Consider the following 602-nt stretch of genomic DNA (forward strand, 5'->3'; position numbering starts at 1 on the left):
CCAGAGGCAGCATCGATCGGCTTCAGTTAGCAGCAGTAGCGAAGGAATCGCTCGATCGGGTTCAGTTAACAGCCATCGATCGATCGCTCGGGTTCAGTAACGCGTAGCATGCAGTGCAATCGCTAGGGTTCAGTTAGAGCCCAACGCCTCGCTCGGGTTCAGTTAGAGCCAACGCCTCACACACACGCACGTACGTGTACGAGAGAAACGCGCATCGCTCGGCCCCCGACCTCCCACCGTAACCGGGAACTCCCCGAAATTTTCCTCGCCCTCGCTTCTACCACGGTTTTTTCCGTCATGGACGGTCCAAAGAATGTCATGCAGCTGCGTCTCCGGCCCGCCCAGGACGAAAAGCCCATTTTCTGTCATGATTTTTTGTCATAGAAGTAGGAGCCCACCACATCTATGATGATACCGGGTTTTGTCACAATTATCGTCATAGAAGTGTCATATGTATGACAAAAAAAAAATCGTTTGGCCCAAAATGTCACGGATGTGTCTTTTTTTGTAGTGTATCCTAGCACTGCCGACTCCGCTCCTCATAAACTCGCACCTTGTTCTGTCGCTTGCATCTTCATCGGCTACCCCTCCAACTCCAAGGG

Source organism: Triticum aestivum, chromosome 7D, assembly GCF_018294505.1.
Source record: "Triticum aestivum cultivar Chinese Spring chromosome 7D, IWGSC CS RefSeq v2.1, whole genome shotgun sequence".
NCBI lineage: Eukaryota > Viridiplantae > Streptophyta > Magnoliopsida > Poales > Poaceae > Triticum > Triticum aestivum.